The sequence below is a fragment of the Oncorhynchus kisutch genome, unplaced genomic scaffold (assembly GCF_002021735.2).
Source record: "Oncorhynchus kisutch isolate 150728-3 unplaced genomic scaffold, Okis_V2 scaffold1278, whole genome shotgun sequence".
In the NCBI taxonomy this organism is placed as follows: domain Eukaryota; kingdom Metazoa; phylum Chordata; class Actinopteri; order Salmoniformes; family Salmonidae; genus Oncorhynchus; species Oncorhynchus kisutch.
This window is the reverse complement of record NW_022263223.1, coordinates 1-17,389: the sequence shown is the minus strand read 5'-3', so window position 1 is coordinate 17,389 and position 17,389 is coordinate 1. Positions and strand designations below refer to the sequence as shown.

The window sequence follows — 17,389 nt, the reverse complement described above, 5'->3', positions numbered from 1 at the left end:
TCTTCAGTAGAAGGTCTAGTCTTTACAGAAGTAAAATGTACAGAATCAGATAGCCCGACTGGGTAAGGACTGTTTCTTAACATAGCGAGCTGCGATTGCCGAGTGGTAAATTGCGTTGGACTAGAAATCCAATGGGATCTCCCCGCGCAGGTTTGAACCCTGCTCACAGCGCTTTGACAAACCAGTCTTTATTTGCAACATGTCATTGGAGACTTGATATGGATAATGTGTGCTTAATGCATGGACTTGTCCTTTGATTCAGGTGCTCAGAGTATATCTCCATTGGCAAACAGTTCAAATAGTTTCTTCAGTACTGTTGTTTGTATTAGATTTATTATGGATTTTCTGAGAGCCATGTGGGTATGTCCTCAGACTTGAAACCCCATTGGGTCTCTCTGCTCCTTTTTAAATCTTATTCTCAGTGAATAGTCCACTTGTACATTCTCTGCACATAGTTTTTTGACTTGCACATTAAACTTCCAACATTCACAGCTTTGGAAAGGACCGAGGTTACTTGGCGCAATAAGATCAAAATGTTGTGCCATCAAGTTTACCATTTTTCACCAATGATGTCTGTTTCCAAGTCCCAATCCCTTTACTTGCATTCCAACAGCTGCAATGGCCGAGTTCTTTAGACGTTGGACCTGAATTTCAATGTGGTCTCCCCACCCATGTTCTTAACTTGCTTGAAGCATATAGCCCACTTCTGCTTTCTCCTCATCAATTTCCTTAGATTCCTACTGCTTTTATGGCTAAGTGGTTTAAGCATTGTAATTGAAGTCCAATGTATTCTCCCTGTACAGTGTTCAACTCTGCTTACTGGGTGATGATAAAGTAGACCTTTAACAATTGGGTCTATCTCCTTTGAATTTAAATTGTCCTTACTTTATGTGCTCGTCCAACGATTGAAGTTCTTAGAAAATTGCTTTTTTTTTTTTTTACTTTGCTTGAAAAAAAATTCAACTAGGCAGTTGAATTTGGATACTTTTGTCCTTGTGTGAGGTAACTCAGAAAGCTGTGATTGCAGAATGGTTACATTTTTGGACTCAAAATCCATTGGGGTTGACCAGTGCAGGTTTCAACCCTGCGAGCAGCGCTTTGACAATCCAGTCTTTATTTGTAACATGTCATTGGGGACTTGATATGGATAATGCTTGGACATGTCCTTTGATTCAAGTGCTCAGAATTGATCTTCCATGACAAACGTTTCAAGTAGGCTCTTCAATAGCAATAATCTGCTCACTTTAGAGGTAAAATGGACAGAACGAGATAGCGGACTGGTTAAGGGTCTGTAAATAACAGGAGAAGCTGTGATGGCCGAGAGGTTAAGGCGTTGGACTCGAAATCCAATGGGGTCTCCCCGCGCAGGTTCGAATCCTGCTCACAGCGCTACGGCAAACCAGTTTTCCTTTTTAACATATCCTAGGTGACATGATATGGATAATGTGTGCTTAATACATGGACTTGTCCTTTGATTCAAGTGCTCAGAATATTTTTTCCTTGACAAACATTTCAAATAGGCTCTTCAGTAGAAAGTCTAGTCTTTACCGAAGTAAAATCTACAGAGTCAGATAGCCGACTGGTTAAGGATTTGTTTTTTAATGTAGCAGGCTGTGATGGCCGAGTGGTTAAGGCGTTGGACTTGAAATCCAATGGGGTCTCCCCGCGCAGGTTCGAACCCTGCTCACAGCGCTTTGACAAACCAGTTTTTATTTGCAACATGTCATTGGAGACTTGATATGGATAATGTGTGCTTAATGCATGGACTTGTCCATTGACTCAGGTGGTCAGAATAAAACTCCTTGACAAACAGTTCAAACAGGCTCTTCAGTAGAAGGTCTAGTCTTTACAGAAGTAAAATGTACAGAATCAGATAGCCCGACTGGGTAAGGACTGTTTCTTAACATAGCGAGCTGCGATTGCCGAGTGGTAAATTGCGTTGGACTAGAAATCCAATGGGATCTCCCCGCGCAGGTTCGAACCCTGCTCACAGCGCTTTGACAAACCAGTCATTATTTGCAACATGTCATTGGAGACTTGATATGGATAATGTGTGCTTAATGCATGGACTTGTCCTTTGATTCAGGTGCTCAGAGTATATCTCCATTGGCAAACAGTTCAAATAGTTTCTTCAGTACTGTTGTTTGTATTAGATTTATTATGGATTTTCTGAGAGCCATGTGGGTATGTCCTCAGACTTGAAACCCCATTGGGTCTCTCTGCTCCTTTTTAAATCTTATTCTCAGTGAATAGTCCACTTGTACATTCTCTGCACATAGTTTTTTGACTTGCACATTAAACTTCCAACATTCACAGCTTTGGAAAGGACCGAGGTTACTTGGCGCAATAAGATCAAAATGTTGTGCCATCAAGTTTACCATTTTTCACCAATGATGTCTGTTTCCAAGTCCCAATCCCTTTACTTGCATTCCAACAGCTGCAATGGCCGAGTTCTTTAGACGTTGGACCTGAATTTCAATGTGGTCTCCCCACCCATGTTCTTAACTTGCTTGAAGCATATAGCCCACTTCTGCTTTCTCCTCATCAATTTCCTTAGATTCCTACTGCTTTTATGGCTAAGTGGTTTAAGCATTGTAATTGAAGTCCAATGTATTCTCCCTGTACAGTGTTCAACTCTGCTTACTGGGTGATGATAAAGTAGACCTTTAACAATTGGGTCTATCTCCTTTGAATTTAAATTGTCCTTACTTTATGTGCTCGTCCAACGATTGAAGTTCTTAGAAAATTGCTTTTTTTTTTTTTTACTTTGCTTGAAAAAAAAATCAACTAGGCAGTTGAATTTGGATACTTTTGTCCTTGTGTGAGGTAACTCAGAAAGCTGTGATTGCAGAATGGTTACATTTTTGGACTCAAAATCCATTGGGGTTGACCAGTGCAGGTTTCAACCCTGCGAGCAGCGCTTTGACAATCCAGTCTTTATTTGTAACATGTCATTGGGGACTTGATATGGATAATGCTTGGACATGTCCTTTGATTCAAGTGCTCAGAATTGATCTTCCATGACAAACGTTTCAAGTAGGCTCTTCAATAGCAATAATCTGCTCACTTTAGAGGTAAAATGGACAGAACGAGATAGCGTACTGGTTAAGGGTCTGTAAATAACAGGATAAGCTGTGATGGCCGAGAGGTTAAGGCGTTGGACTCGAAATCCAATGGGGTCTCCCCGCGCAGGTTTGAACCCTGCTCACAGCGCTACGGCAAACCAGTTTTCCTTTTCAACATATCCTAGGTGACATGATATGGATAATGTGTGCTTAATACATGGACTTGTCCTTTGATTCAAGTGCTCAGAATATTTTTTCCTTGACAAACATTTCAAATAGGCTCTTCAGTAGAAAGTCTAGTCTTTACCGAAGTAAAATCTACAGAATCAGATAGCCGACTGGTTAAGGATTTGTTTTTTAATGTAGCAGGCTGTGATGCCCGAGTGGTTAAGGCGTTGGACTTGAAATCCAATGGGGTCTCCCCGCGCAGGTTCGAACCCTGCTCACAGCGCTTTGACAAACCAGTTTTTATTTGCAACATGTCATTGGAGACTTGATATGGATAATGTGTGCTTAATGCATGGACTTGTCCATTGACTCAGGTGGTCAGAATAAAACTCCTTGACAAACAGTTCAAACAGGCTCTTCAGTAGAAGGTCTAGTCTTTACTGAAGTAAAATGTACAGAATCAGATAGCCCGACTGGGTAAGGACTGTTTCTTAACATAGCGAGCTGCGATTGCCGAGTGGTAAATTGCGTTGGACTAAAAATCCAATGGGATCTCCCCGCGCAGGTTCGAACCCTGCTCACAGCGCTTTGACAAACCAGTCTTTATTTGCAACATGTCATTGGAGACTTGATATGGATAATGTGTGCTTAATGCATGGACTTGTCCTTTGATTCAGGTGCTCAGAGTATATCTCCATTGGCAAACAGTTCAAATAGTTTCTTCAGTACTGTTGTTTGTATTAGATTTATTATGGATTTTCTGAGAGCCATGTGGGTATGTCCTCAGACTTGAAACCCCATTGGGTCTCTCTGCTCCTTTTTAAATCTTATTCTCAGTGAATAGTCCACTTGTACATTCTCTGCACATAGTTTTTTGACTTGCACATTAAACTTCCAACATTCACAGCTTTGGAAAGGACCGAGGTTACTTGGCGCAATAAGATCAAAATGTTGTGCCATCAAGTTTACCATTTTTCACCAATGATGTCTGTTTCCAAGTCCCAATCCCTTTACTTGCATTCCAACAGCTGCAATGGCCGAGTTCTTTAGACGTTGGACCTGAATTTCAATGTGGTCTCCCCACCCATGTTCTTAACTTGCTTGAAGCATATAGCCCACTTCTGCTTTCTCCTCATCAATTTCCTTAGATTCCTACTGCTTTTATGGCTAAGTGGTTTAAGCATTGTAATTGAAGTCCAATGTATTCTCCCTGTACAGTGTTCAACTCTGCTTACTGGGTGATGATAAAGTAGACCTTTAACAATTGGGTCTATCTCCTTTGAATTTAAATTGTCCTTACTTTATGTGCTCGTCCAACGATTGAAGTTCTTAGAAAATTGCTTTTTTTTTTTTTTACTTTGCTTGAAAAAAAAATCAACTAGGCAGTTGAATTTGGATACTTTTGTCCTTGTGTGAGGTAACTCAGAAAGCTGTGATTGCAGAATGGTTACATTTTTGGACTCAAAATCCATTGGGGTTGACCAGTGCAGGTTTCAACCCTGCGAGCAGCGCTTTGACAATCCAGTCTTTATTTGTAACATGTCATTGGGGACTTGATATGGATAATGCTTGGACATGTCCTTTGATTCAAGTGCTCAGAATTGATCTTCCATGACAAACGTTTCAAGTAGGCTCTTCAATAGCAATAATCTGCTCACTTTAGAGGTAAAATGGACAGAACGAGATAGCGGACTGGTTAAGGGTCTGTAAATAACAGGATAAGCTCTGATGGCCGAGAGGTTAAGGCGTTGGACTCGAAATCCAATGGGGTCTCCCCGCGCAGGTTCGAACCCTGCTCACAGCGCTACGGCAAACCAGTTTTCCTTTTCAACATATCCTAGGTGACATGATATGGATAATGTGTGCTTAATACATGGACTTGTCCTTTGATTCAAGTGCTCAGAATATTTTTTCCTTGACAAACATTTCAAATAGGCTCTTCAGTAGAAAGTCTAGTCTTTACCGAAGTAAAATCTACAGAATCAGATAGCCGACTGGTTAAGGATTTGTTTTTTAATGTAGCAGGCTGTGATGGCCGAGTGGTTAAGGCGTTGGACTTGAAATCCAATGGGGTCTCCCCGCGCAGGTTCGAACCCTGCTCACAGCGCTTTGACAAACCAGTCTTTATTTGCAACATGTCATTGGAGACTTGATATGGATAATGTGTGCTTAATGCATGGACTTGTCCTTTGATTCAGGTGCTCAGAGTATATCTCCATTGGCAAACAGTTCAAATAGTTTCTTCAGTACTGTTGTTTGTATTAGATTTATTATGGATTTTCTGAGAGCCATGTGGGTATGTCCTCAGACTTGAAACCCCATTGGGTCTCTCTGCTCCTTTTTAAATCTTATTCTCAGTGAATAGTCCACTTGTACATTCTCTGCACATAGTTTTTTGACATGCACATTAAACTTCCAACATTCACAGCTTTGGAAAGGACCGAGGTTACTTGGCGCAATAAGATCAAAATGTTGTGCCATCAAGTTTACCATTTTTCACCAATGATGTCTGTTTCCAAGTCCCAATCCCTTTACTTGCATTCCAACAGCTGCAATGGCCGAGTTCTTTAGACGTTGGACCTGAATTTCAATGTGGTCTCCCCACCCATGTTCTTAACTTGCTTGAAGCATATAGCCCACTTCTGCTTTCTCCTCATCAATTTCCTTAGATTCCTACTGCTTTTATGGCTAAGTGGTTTACGCATTGTAATTGAAGTCCAATGTATTCTCCCTGTACAGTGTTCAACTCTGCTTACTGGGTGATGATAAAGTAGACCTTTAACAATTGGGTCTATCTCCTTTGAATTTAAATTGTCCTTACTTTATGTGCTCGTCCAACGATTGAAGTGCTTAGAAAATTGCTTTTTTTTTTTTTACTTTGCTTGAAAAAAAAATCAACTAGGCAGTTGAATTTGGATACTTTTGTCCTTGTGTGAGGTAACTCAGAAAGCTGTGATTGCAGAATGGTTACATTTTGGACTCAAAATCCATTGGGGTTGACCAGTGCAGGTTTCAACCCTGCGAGCAGCGCTTTGACAATCCAGTCTTTATTTGTAACATGTCATTGGGGACTTGATATGGATAATGCTTGGACATGTCCTTTGATTCAAGTGCTCAGAATTGATCTTCCATGACAAACGTTTCAAGTAGGCTCTTCAATAGCAATAATCTGCTCACTTTAGAGGTAAAATGGACAGAACGAGATAGCGGACTGGTTAAGGGTCTGTAAATAACAGGATAAGCTGTGATGGCCGAGAGGTTAAGGCGTTGGACTCGAAATCCAATGGGGTCTCCCCGCGCAGGTTCGAACCCTGCTCACAGCGCTACGGCAAACCAGTTTTCCTTTTCAACATATCCTAGGTGACATGATATGGATAATGTGTGCTTAATACATGGACTTGTCCTTTGATTCAAGTGCTCAGAATATTTTTTCCTTGACAAACATTTCAAATAGGCTCTTCAGTAGAAAGTCTAGTCTTTACCGAAGTAAAATCTACAGAATCAGATAGCCGACTGGTTAAGGATTTGTTTTTTAATGTAGCAGGCTGTGATGGCCGAGTGGTTAAGGCGTTGGACTTGAAATCCAATGGGGTCTCCCCGCGCAGGTTCGAACCCTGCTCACAGCGCTTTGACAAACCAGTCTTTATTTGCAACATGTCATTGGAGACTTGATATGGATAATGTGTGCTTAATGCATGGACTTGTCCTTTGATTCAGGTGCTCAGAGTATATCTCCATTGGCAAACAGTTCAAATAGTTTCTTCAGTACTGTTGTTTGTATTAGATTTATTATGGATTTTCTGAGAGCCATGTGGGTATGTCCTCAGACTTGAAACCCCATTGGGTCTCTCTGCTCCTTTTTAAATCTTATTCTCAGTGAATAGTCCACTTGTACATTCTCTGCACATAGTTTTTTGACATGCACATTAAACTTCCAACATTCACAGCTTTGGAAAGGACCGAGGTTACTTGGCGCAATAAGATCAAAATGTTGTGCCATCAAGTTTACCATTTTTCACCAATGATGTCTGTTTCCAAGTCCCAATCCCTTTACTTGCATTCCAACAGCTGCAATGGCCGAGTTCTTTAGACGTTGGACCTGAATTTCAATGTGGTCTCCCCACCCATGTTCTTAACTTGCTTGAAGCATATAGCCCACTTCTGCTTTCTCCTCATCAATTTCCTTAGATTCCTACTGCTTTTATGGCTAAGTGGTTTACGCATTGTAATTGAAGTCCAATGTATTCTCCCTGTACAGTGTTCAACTCTGCTTACTGGGTGATGATAAAGTAGACCTTTAACAATTGGGTCTATCTCCTTTGAATTTAAATTGTCCTTACTTTATGTGCTCGTCCAACGATTGAAGTGCTTAGAAAATTGCTTTTTTTTTTTTTACTTTGCTTGGAAAAAAAATCAACTAGGCAGTTGAATTTGGATACTTTTGTCCTTGTGTGAGGTAACTCAGAAAGCTGTGATTGCAGAATGGTTACATTTTTGGACTCAAAATCCATTGGGGTTGACCAGTGCAGGTTTCAACCCTGCGAGCAGCGCTTTGACAATCCAGTCTTTATTTGTAACATGTCATTGAGGACTTGATATGGATAATGCTTGGACATGTCCTTTGATTCAAGTGCTCAGAATTGATCTTCCATGACAAACGTTTCAAGTAGGCTCTTCAATAGCAATAATCTGCTCACTTTAGAGGTAAAATGGACAGAACGAGATAGCGGACTGGTTAAGGGTCTGTAAATAACAGGAGAAGCTGTGATGGCCGAGAGGGTAAGGCGTTGGACTCGAAATCCAATGGGGTCTCCCCGCGCAGGTTCGAACCCTGCTCACAGCGCTTTGACAAACCAGTTTTATTTGCAACATGTCATTGGAGACTTGATATGGATAATGTGTGCTTAATGCATGGACTTGTCCATTGACTCATGTGGTCAGAATAAAACTCCTTGACAAACAGTTCAAACAGGCTCTTCAGTAGAAGGTCTAGTCTTTACTGAAGTAAAATGTACAGAATCAGATAGCCCGACTGGGTAAGGACTGTTTCTTAACATAGCGAGCTGCGATTGCCGAGTGGTAAATTGCGTTGGACTAGAAATCCAATGGGATCTCCCCGCGCAGGTTCGAACCTTGCTCACAGCGCTTTGACAAACCAGTCTTTATTTGCAACATGTCATTGGAGACTTGATATGGATAATGTGTGCTTAATGCATGGACTTGTCCATTGACTCAGGTGGTCAGAATAAAACTCCTTGACAAACAGTTCAAACAGGCTCTCCAGTAGAAGGTCTAGTCTTTACAGAAGTAAAATGTACAGAATCAGATAGCCCGACTGGGTAAGGACTGTTTCTTAACATAGCGAGCTGCGATTGCAGAGTGGTAAATTGCGTTGGACTAGAAATCCAATGGGATCTCACCGCGCAGGTTCGAACCCTGCTCACAGCGCTTTGACAAACCAGTCTTTATTTGCAACATGTCATTGGAGACTTGATATGGATAATGTGTGCTTAATGCATGGACTTGTCCTTTGATTCAGGTGCTCAGAGTATATCTCCATTGGCAAACAGTTCAAATAGTTTCTTCAGTACTGTTGTTTGTATTAGATTTATTATGGATTTTCTGAGAGCCATGTGGGTATGTCCTCAGACTTGAAACCCCATTGGGTCTCTCTGCTCCTTTTTAAATCTTATTCTCAGTGAATAGTCCACTTGTACATTCTCTGCACATAGTTTTTTGACATGCACATTAAACTTCCAACATTCACAGCTTTGGAAAGGACCGAGGTTACTTGGCGCAATAAGATCAAAATGTTGTGCCATCAAGTTTACCATTTTTCACCAATGATGTCTGTTTCCAAGTCCCAATCCCTTTACTTGCATTCCAACAGCTGCAATGGCCGAGTTCTTTAGACGTTGGACCTGAATTTCAATGTGGTCTCCCCACCCATGTTCTTAACTTGCTTGAAGCATATAGCCCACTTCTGCTTTCTCCTCATCAATTTCCTTAGATTCCTACTGCTTTTATGGCTAAGTGGTTTACGCATTGTAATTGAAGTCCAATGTATTCTCCCTGTAAAGTGTTCAACTCTGCTTACTGGGTGATGATAAAGTAGACCTTTAACAATTGGGTCTATCTCCTTTGAATTTAAATTGTCCTTACTTTATGTGCTCGTCCAACGATTGAAGTGCTTAGAAAATTGCTTTTTTTTTTTTTTACTTTGCTTGGAAAAAAAATCAACTAGGCAGTTGAATTTGGATACTTTTGTCCTTGTGTGAGGTAACTCAGAAAGCTGTGATTGCAGAATGGTACATTTTTGGACTCAAAATCCATTGGGGTTGACCAGTGCAGGTTTCAACCCTGCGAGCAGCGCTTTGACAATCCAGTCTTTATTTGTAACATGTCATTGGGGACTTGATATGGATAATGCTTGGACATGTCCTTTGATTCAAGTGCTCAGAATTGATCTTCCATGACAAACGTTTCAAGTAGGCTCTTCAATAGCAATAATCTGCTCACTTTAGAGGTAAAATGGACAGAACGAGATAGCGGACTGGTTAAGGGTCTGTAAATAACAGGATAAGCTGTGATGGCCGAGAGGTTAAGGCGTTGGACTCGAAATCCAATGGGGTCTCCCCGCGCAGGTTCGAACCCTGCTCACAGCGCTACGGCAAACCAGTTTTCCTTTTCAACATATCCTAGGTGACATGATATGGATAATGTGTGCTTAATACATGGACTTGTCCTTTGATTCAAGTGCTCAGAATATTTTTTCCTTGACAAACATTTCAAATAGGCTCTTCAGTAGAAAGTCTAGTCTTTACCGAAGTAAAATCTACCGAATCAGATAGCCGACTGGTTAAGGATTTGTTTTTTAATGTAGCAGGCTGTGATGGCCGAGTGGTTAAGGCGTTGGACTTGAAATCCAATGGGGTCTCCCCGCGCAGGTTCGAACCCTGCTCACAGCGCTTTGACAAACCAGTCTTTATTTGCAACATGTCATTGGAGAACTTGATATGGATAATGTGTGCTTAATGCATGGACTTGTCCTTTGATTCAGGTGCTCAGAGTATATCTCCATTGGCAAACAGTTCAAATAGTTTCTTCAGTACTGTTGTTTGTATTAGATTTATTATGGATTTTCTGAGAGCCATGTGGGTATGTCCTCAGACTTGAAACCCCATTGGGTCTCTCTGCTCCTTTTTAAATCTTATTCTCAGTGAATAGTCCACTTGTACATTCTCTGCACATAGTTTTTTGACATGCACATTAAACTTCCACATTCACAGCTTTGGAAAGGACCGAGGTTACTTGGCGCAATAAGATCAAAATGTTGTGCCATCAAGTTTACCATTTTTCACCAATGATGTCTGTTTCCAAGTCCCAATCCCTTTACTTGCATTCCAACAGCTGCAATGGCCGAGTTCTTTAGACGTTGGACCTGAATTTCAATGTGGTCTCCCCACCCAGTGTTCTTACTTGCTTGAAGCATATAGCCCACTTCTGCTTTCTCCTCATCAATTTCCTTAGATTCCTACTGCTTTTATGGCTAAGTGGTTTACGCATTGTAATTGAAGTCCAATGTATTCTCCCTGTAAAGTGTTCACTCTGGCTTACTGGGTGATGATAATAGCGACCTTTAACAATTGGGTCTATCTCCTTTGATTTAATTGTCCTTACTTTATGTGCTCGTCCAACGATTGAGTGCTTAGAAATTGCTTTTTTTTTTTTTACTTTGCTTGGAAAAAAAATCGACTAGGCATTGAATTTGGATACTTTTGTCCTTGTGTGAGGTAACTCAGAAAGCTGTGATTGGCAGAATGGTTACATTTTTGGACTCAAAATCCATTGGGGTTGACCAGTGCAGTTTCAACCCTGCGGGCAGCGCTTTGACAATCCGTCTTTATTTGTAACATGTCATTGGGGACTTGATATGGATAATGCTTGGACATGTCCTTTGATTCAAGTGCTCAGAATTGATCTCCATGACAACGTTTCAAGTAGGCTCTTCAATAGCAATAATCTGCTCACTTTAGAGGTAAAATGGACAGAACAAGATAGCGGACTGGTTAAGGGTCTGTAAATAACAGGAGAAGCTTGATGGCCGAGAGGGTAAGGCGTTGGACTCGAAATCCAATGGGGTCTCCCCGCGCAGGTTCGAACCCTGCTCACAGCGCTACGGCAAACCAGTTTTCCTTTTAACATATCCTAGGTGACATGATATGGATAATGTGTGCTTAATACATGGACTTGTCCTTTGATTCAAGTGCTCAGAATATTTTTTCCTTGACAAACATTTCAATAGGCTCTTCAGTAGAAAGTCTAGTCTTTACCGAAGTAAAATCTACAGAATCAGATAGCCGACTGGTTAAGGATTTGTTTTTTAATGTAGCAGGCTGTGATTGCCGAGTGGTTAAGGCGTTGGACTTGAAATCCAATGGGATCTCCCCGCGAGGTTCGAACCCTGCTCACATGCGCTTTGACAAACCAGTCTTTATTTGCAACATGTCATTGGAGACTTGATATGGTAATGTGTGCTTAATGCATGGACTTGTCCTTTGATTCAGGTGCTCAGAGTATATCTCCATTGGCAAACAGTTCAAATAGTTTCTTCAGTACTGTTGTTTGTATTAGATTTATTATGGATTTTCTGAGAGCCATGTGGGTATGTCCTCAGACTTGAAACCCCATTGGGTCTCTCTGCTCCTTTTTAAATCTTATTCTCAGTGAATAGTCCACTTGTACATTCTCTGCACATAGTTTTTTGACATGCACATTAAACTTCCAACATTCACAGCTTTGGAAAGGACCGAGGTTACTTGGCGCAATAAGATCAAATGTTGTGCCATCAAGTTTACCATTTTTCACCAATGATGTCTGTTTCCAAGTCCCAATCCCTTTACTTGCATTCCAACAGCTGCAATGGCCGAGTTCTTTAGACGTTGGACCTGAATTTCAATGTGGTCTCCCCACCCATGTTCTTAACTTGCTTGAAGCATATAGCCCACTTCTGCTTTCTCCTCATCAATTTCCTTAGATTCCTACTGCTTTATGGCTAAGTGGTTTACGCATTGTAATTGAAGTCCAATGTATTCTCCCTGTACAGTGTTCAACTCTGCTTACTGGGTGATGATAAAGTAGACCTTTAACAATTGGGTCTATCTCCTTTGAATTTAAATTGTCCTTACTTTATGTGCTCGTCCAACGATTGAAGTGCTTAGAAAATTGCTTTTTTTTTTTTTTTACTTTGCTTGGAAAAAAAATCAACTAGGCAGTTGAATTTGGATACTTTTGTCCTTGTGTGAGGTAACTCAGAAAGCTGTGATTGCAGAATGGTTACATTTTTGGACTCAAAATCCATTGGGGTTGACCAGTGCAGGTTTCAACCCTGCGAGCAGCGCTTGACAATCCAGTCTTTATTTGTAACATGTCATTGGGACTTGATATGGATAATGCTTGGACATGTCCTTTGATTCAAGTGCTCAGAATTGATCTTCCATGACAAACGTTTCAAGTAGGCTCTTCAATAGCAATAATCTGCTCACTTTAGAGGTAAAATGGACAGAACGAGATAGCGGACTGGTTAAGGGTCTGTAAATAACAGGAGAAGCTGTGATGGCCGAGAGGGTAAGGCGTTGGACTCGAAATCCAATGGGGTCTCCCCGCGCAGGTTCGAACCCTGCTCACAGCGCTTTGACAAACCAGTTTTTATTTGCAACATGTCATTGGAGACTTGATATGGATAATGTGTGCTTAATGCATGGACTTGTCCATTGACTCATGTGGTCAGAATAAAACTCCTTGACAAACAGTTCAAACAGGCTCTTCAGTAGAAGGTCTAGTCTTTACTGAAGTAAAATGTACAGAATCAGATAGCCCGACTGGGGTAAGGACTGTTTCTTAACCTAGCGAGCTGCGATTGCCGAGTGGTAAATTGCGTTGGACTAGAAATCCAATGGGATCTCCCCGCGCAGGGTTCGAACCTTGCTCACAGCGCTTGACAAACCAGTCTTATTTGCAACATGTCATTGGAGACTTGATAATGGATAATGTGTGCTTAAATGCATGGACTTGTCCATTGACTCAGGTGGTCAGAATAAAACTCCTGACAAACAGTTCAAACAGGCTCTCCAGTAGAAAGGGCTAGTCTTTACAGAAGTAAAAATGTACAGAAATCAGATAGCCCGACTGGGTAAGGACTGTTTCTTAACATAGCGCTGCGATTGCAGAGTGGTAAAATTGCGTTGGACTAGAAATCCAATGGGATCTCATCCCTGCGCAGGTTCGAACCCTGCTCACAGCGCTTTGACAAACCAGGTCTTTATTTGCAACATGTCATTGAGACTTGATATGATAATGTGTGCTTAATGGCATGGACTTGTCCTTTGATTCAGGTGCTCAGAGTATATCTCCATTGGCAAACAGTTCCAAATAGTTCTTCAGTACTGTTGTTTGTATTAGATTTATTATGGATTTTCTGAGAGCCATGTGGGTATGTCCTCAGACTTGAAACCCATTGGGTCTCTCTGCTCCTTTTTAAATCTTATTCTCAGTGAATAGTCCACTTGTACATTTCTGCACATAGTTTTTGACATGCACATTAAACTTCCAACATTCACAGCTTTGGAAAGGACCGAGGTTACTTGGCGCAATAAGATCAAAATGTTGTGCAATCAAGTTTACCATTTTTCACCAATGATGTCTGTTTCCAAGTCCAATCCCTTTACTTGCATTCCAACAGCTGCAATGGCCGAGTTCTTTAGACGTTGGACCTGAATTTCAATGTGGTCTCCCCACTCCATGTTCTTAACTTGCTTGAAGCATATAGCCCACTTCTGCTTCTCCTCATCAATTTCCTTAGATTCCTACGCTTGTTAGGCTAAGTGGTTTACGCATTGTAATTGAAGTCCAATGTATTCTCCTGTAAAGTGTTCAACTCTGCTTACTGGGTGATGATAAAGTAGACCTTTAACAATTGGGTCTATCTCCTTTGAATTTAATTGTCCTTACTTTATGTGCTCGTCCAACGATTGAAGTGCTTAGAAAATTGCTTTTTTTTTTTTTACTTTGCTTGGAAAAAAAATCAACTAGGCAGTTGAATTTGGATACTTTTGTCCTTGTGTGAGGTAACAGAAAGCTGTGATTGCAGAATGGTTACATTTTTGGACTCAAAATCCATTGGGGTTGACCAGTGCAGGTTTCAACCCTGCGAGCAGCGCTTTGACAATCCAGTCTTTATTTGTAACATGTCATTGGGGACTTGATATGGATAATGCTTGGACATGTCCTTTGATTCAAGTGCTCAGAATGATCTTCCATGACAAACGTTTCAAGTAGGCTCTTCAATAGCAATAATCTGCTCACTTTAGAGGTAAAATGGACAGAACGAGATAGCGGACTGGTTAAGGGTCTGTAAATAACAGGATGAAGCTGTGATGGCCGAGAGGTTAAGGCGTTGGACTCGAAATCCAATGGGTCTCCCCGCGCAGGTTCGAACCCTGCTCACAGCGCTACGGCAAACAGTTTTCCTTTTCAACATATCCTAGGTGACATGATATGGATATGTGTGCTTATACATGGACTGTCCTTTGATTCAAGTGCTCAGAAATATTTTTTCCTTGACAACATTTCAAATAGGCTCTTCAGTAGAAAGTCTAGTCTTTACCGAAGTAAAATCTACAGAATCAGATAGCCGACTGGTTAAGGATTTGTTTTTTAATGTAGCAGGCTGTGATGGCCGAGTGGTTAAGGCGGTGGACTTGAAATCCAATGGGGTCTCCCCGCGCAGGTTCGAACCCTGCTCACAGCGCTTTGAAAAACCAGTCTTTATTTGCAACATGTCATTGGAGAATGATATGGATAATGTGTGCTTAATGCATGGACTTGTCCTTTGATTCAGGTGCTCAGAGTATATCTCCATTGGCAAACAGTTCAAATAGTTTCTTCAGTACTGTTGTTGTATTAGATTTTTTATGGATTTTCTGAGAGCCATGTGGGTATGTCCTCAGACTTGAAACCCCATTGGGTCTCTCTGCTCCTTTTTAAATCTTATTCTCAGTGAATAGTCCACTTGTACATTCTCTGCACATAGTTTTTTGACATGCACATTAAACTTCCAACATTCACAGCTTGGAAAGGACCGAGGTTACTTGGCGCAATAAGATCAAAATGTTGTGCCATCAAGTTTACATTTTTCACCAATGATGTCTGTTTCCAAGTCCCAATCCCTTTACTTGCATTCCAACAGCTGCAATGGCCGAGTTCTTTAGACGTTGGACCTGAATTTCAATGTGGTCTCCCCACCCATGTTCTTAACTTGCTTGAGCATATAGCCCACTTCTGCTTTCTCCTCATCAATTTCCTTAGATTCCTACTGCTTTTATGGCTAAGTGGTTTACGCATTGTAATTGAAGTCCAATGTATTCTCCTGTAAAGTGTTCAACTCTGCTTACTGGGTGATGATAAAGTAGACCTTAACAATTGGGTCTATCTCCTTTGAATTTAAATTGTCCTTACTTTATGTGCTCGTCCACGATTGAAGTGCTTAGAAATTGCTTTTTTTTTTTTACTTTGCTTGGAAAAAAAAAAAACCTAGGCAGTTGAATTTGGATACTTTGTCTTGTGTGTGAGGTATAACTCAGAAAGCTGTGATTGCAGAATGGTTACATTTTTGGACTCAAAATCCATTGGGGTTGACCAGTGCAGGTTCAACCTGCGAGCAGCGCTTTGACAATCCAGTCTTTATTTGTAACATGTCATTGGGGACTTGATATGGATAATGCTTGGACATGTCCTTTGATTCAAGTGCTCAGAATTGATCTTCCATGACAAACGTTTCAAGTAGGCTCTTCAATAGCAATAATCTGCTCACTTTAGAGGTAAAATGGAAGAACAAGATAGCGGACTGGTTAAGGGTCGTAAATAACAGGAGAAGCTGTGATGGCCGAGAGGGTAAGGCGTTGGACTCGAAATCCAATGGGGTCTCCCCGCGCAGGTTCGAACCCTGCTCACAGCGCTTTGACAAACCAGTTTTATTTGCAACATGTCATTGGAGACTTGATATGGATAATGTGTGCTTAATGCATGGACTTGTCCATGGACAGGTGGTCAGAATAAAAACTCCTTGACAAACAGTTCAAACAGGCTCTTCAGTAGAAGGGTAGTCTTACAGAAGTAAAATGTACAGAATCAGATAGCCCGACTGGTAAGGACTGTTTTTAACATAGCGAGCTGCGATGCCGAGTGGTAAATTGCGTTGGACTAGAAATCCAAGGGATCTCCCCGCGCAGGTTCGAACCCTGCTCACAGCGCTTTGACAAACCAGTTTTTCTTGCAACATGTCATTGGAGACTTGATATGGATAATGTGTGCTTAATGAATGTACTTGTCCATGACTCAGGTGGTCAGAATAAACTCCTTGACAACAGTTCAAACAGGCTCTTCAGTAGAAGGTCTAGTCTTACAGAAGTAAAATGTACAGAATCAGATAGCCCGACTGGGTAAGGACTGTCTTTACATAGCGAGCTGCGATTGCGAGTGGTAAATTGCGTTGGACTGAAATCCAATGGGATCTCCCCGCGCAGGTTCGAACCCTGCTCACAGCGCTTTGACAAACCGTCTTTATTTGCAACATGTCATTGGAGACTTGATATTGGATAATGGTGCTAATGCATGGACTTGTCCTTTGATTCAGGTGCTCAGAGTATATCTCCATTGGCAAACAGTTCAAAGTTTCTTCAGTACTGTTGTTTGTATTAGATTTATTATGGATTTCTGAGAGAATGTTGGTATGTCCTCAGACTTGAAACCCCTTGGGTCTCTCTGCTCCTTTTTAATCTTATTCTCAGTGAATAGTCCACTGTACATTCTCTGCACATAGTTTTGACATGCACTAAACTTCCAACATTCACAGCTTTGGAAAGGACCGAGGTTACTTGGCGCAATAAGATCAAAATGTTGTGCCATCAAGTTTACCATTTTTCACCCTGATGTCTGTTTCCAAGTCCCAATCCCTTTACTTGCATTCCAACAGCTGCAATGGCCGAGTTCTTTAGCGTTGGACCTGAATTTCAATGTGGTCCCCCCACCCATTTCTTAACTTGCTTGAAGCATATAGCCAACTTCTGCTTTCTCCTCATCAATTTCCTTAGATTCCT

At 41.2% G+C, this 17,389-nt stretch overlaps 20 non-coding genes across 20 annotated transcripts; all 20 read left to right on the top strand.

Moving 5' to 3' along the window:
• The first annotated feature begins 1,307 nt into the window (after positions 1 to 1,307).
• trnas-cga (transfer RNA serine (anticodon CGA)) lies at positions 1,308 to 1,389 on the top strand. Its single transcript has one exon. It is a non-coding gene; the product is annotated as a tRNA-Ser (tRNA).
• Positions 1,390 to 1,610: 221 nt separating this feature from the next.
• Positions 1,611 to 1,692, top strand: trnas-uga (transfer RNA serine (anticodon UGA)). The gene has a single exon. It is a non-coding gene; the product is annotated as a tRNA-Ser (tRNA).
• Positions 1,693 to 1,912: 220 nt separating this feature from the next.
• trnas-aga (transfer RNA serine (anticodon AGA)) lies at positions 1,913 to 1,995 on the top strand. Its single transcript has one exon. It is a non-coding gene; the product is annotated as a tRNA-Ser (tRNA).
• A 1,136-nt stretch (positions 1,996 to 3,131) lies between these two features.
• On the top strand, positions 3,132 to 3,213 carry trnas-cga (transfer RNA serine (anticodon CGA)). The gene has a single exon. It is a non-coding gene; the product is annotated as a tRNA-Ser (tRNA).
• Positions 3,214 to 3,434: 221 nt separating this feature from the next.
• On the top strand, positions 3,435 to 3,516 carry trnas-uga (transfer RNA serine (anticodon UGA)). The gene has a single exon. It is a non-coding gene; the product is annotated as a tRNA-Ser (tRNA).
• Positions 3,517 to 3,736: 220 nt separating this feature from the next.
• On the top strand, positions 3,737 to 3,819 carry trnaf-aaa (transfer RNA phenylalanine (anticodon AAA)). The gene has a single exon. It is a non-coding gene; the product is annotated as a tRNA-Phe (tRNA).
• Positions 3,820 to 4,955: 1,136 nt separating this feature from the next.
• Positions 4,956 to 5,037, top strand: trnas-cga (transfer RNA serine (anticodon CGA)). Its single transcript has one exon. It is a non-coding gene; the product is annotated as a tRNA-Ser (tRNA).
• A 221-nt stretch (positions 5,038 to 5,258) lies between these two features.
• Positions 5,259 to 5,340, top strand: trnas-uga (transfer RNA serine (anticodon UGA)). The gene has a single exon. It is a non-coding gene; the product is annotated as a tRNA-Ser (tRNA).
• A 1,134-nt stretch (positions 5,341 to 6,474) lies between these two features.
• On the top strand, positions 6,475 to 6,556 carry trnas-cga (transfer RNA serine (anticodon CGA)). Its single transcript has one exon. It is a non-coding gene; the product is annotated as a tRNA-Ser (tRNA).
• A 221-nt stretch (positions 6,557 to 6,777) lies between these two features.
• On the top strand, positions 6,778 to 6,859 carry trnas-uga (transfer RNA serine (anticodon UGA)). Its single transcript has one exon. It is a non-coding gene; the product is annotated as a tRNA-Ser (tRNA).
• Positions 6,860 to 7,994: 1,135 nt separating this feature from the next.
• trnas-cga (transfer RNA serine (anticodon CGA)) lies at positions 7,995 to 8,076 on the top strand. The gene has a single exon. It is a non-coding gene; the product is annotated as a tRNA-Ser (tRNA).
• Positions 8,077 to 8,598: 522 nt separating this feature from the next.
• Positions 8,599 to 8,681, top strand: trnas-aga (transfer RNA serine (anticodon AGA)). The gene has a single exon. It is a non-coding gene; the product is annotated as a tRNA-Ser (tRNA).
• Positions 8,682 to 9,816: 1,135 nt separating this feature from the next.
• On the top strand, positions 9,817 to 9,898 carry trnas-cga (transfer RNA serine (anticodon CGA)). The gene has a single exon. It is a non-coding gene; the product is annotated as a tRNA-Ser (tRNA).
• Positions 9,899 to 10,119: 221 nt separating this feature from the next.
• On the top strand, positions 10,120 to 10,201 carry trnas-uga (transfer RNA serine (anticodon UGA)). The gene has a single exon. It is a non-coding gene; the product is annotated as a tRNA-Ser (tRNA).
• Positions 10,202 to 11,328: 1,127 nt separating this feature from the next.
• Positions 11,329 to 11,409, top strand: trnas-cga (transfer RNA serine (anticodon CGA)). The gene has a single exon. It is a non-coding gene; the product is annotated as a tRNA-Ser (tRNA).
• Positions 11,410 to 11,628: 219 nt separating this feature from the next.
• Positions 11,629 to 11,710, top strand: trnas-uga (transfer RNA serine (anticodon UGA)). Its single transcript has one exon. It is a non-coding gene; the product is annotated as a tRNA-Ser (tRNA).
• Positions 11,711 to 12,842: 1,132 nt separating this feature from the next.
• On the top strand, positions 12,843 to 12,924 carry trnas-cga (transfer RNA serine (anticodon CGA)). Its single transcript has one exon. It is a non-coding gene; the product is annotated as a tRNA-Ser (tRNA).
• Positions 12,925 to 14,662: 1,738 nt separating this feature from the next.
• trnas-cga (transfer RNA serine (anticodon CGA)) lies at positions 14,663 to 14,743 on the top strand. The gene has a single exon. It is a non-coding gene; the product is annotated as a tRNA-Ser (tRNA).
• A 217-nt stretch (positions 14,744 to 14,960) lies between these two features.
• trnas-uga (transfer RNA serine (anticodon UGA)) lies at positions 14,961 to 15,042 on the top strand. The gene has a single exon. It is a non-coding gene; the product is annotated as a tRNA-Ser (tRNA).
• A 1,124-nt stretch (positions 15,043 to 16,166) lies between these two features.
• trnas-cga (transfer RNA serine (anticodon CGA)) lies at positions 16,167 to 16,248 on the top strand. Its single transcript has one exon. It is a non-coding gene; the product is annotated as a tRNA-Ser (tRNA).
• The last annotated feature ends 1,141 nt before the right edge of the window (positions 16,249 to 17,389 follow it).